This window comes from Arachis ipaensis, chromosome B08 (genome assembly GCF_000816755.2).
Source record: "Arachis ipaensis cultivar K30076 chromosome B08, Araip1.1, whole genome shotgun sequence".
NCBI classification, from domain to species: Eukaryota; Viridiplantae; Streptophyta; class Magnoliopsida; order Fabales; family Fabaceae; genus Arachis; species Arachis ipaensis.
Genome location: NC_029792.2, coordinates 17627978 through 17628202, shown reverse-complemented (window position 1 = coordinate 17628202; position 225 = coordinate 17627978).

The following is a 225-nucleotide window of genomic DNA, read 5'->3' as shown; positions in this document are numbered from 1 at the left end:
GTTCTTCTAGATTGACTTGGAGTTTTCGTAGTTGACCTACCATTTAGCTCCGTTTCCCTATCAAGTGTTTACTCCGCCACGCAAAGTCGTCAAACTAGTGACATCAACCAAATATCAATTTAAGAACTAACATAAAAAATATTATGCTTCTAGTGAATTTTTGTAATATAAAAGTATAAACTTTTAGTGATTGATAATTTTAATAAATACTGTTAATTAATGTTT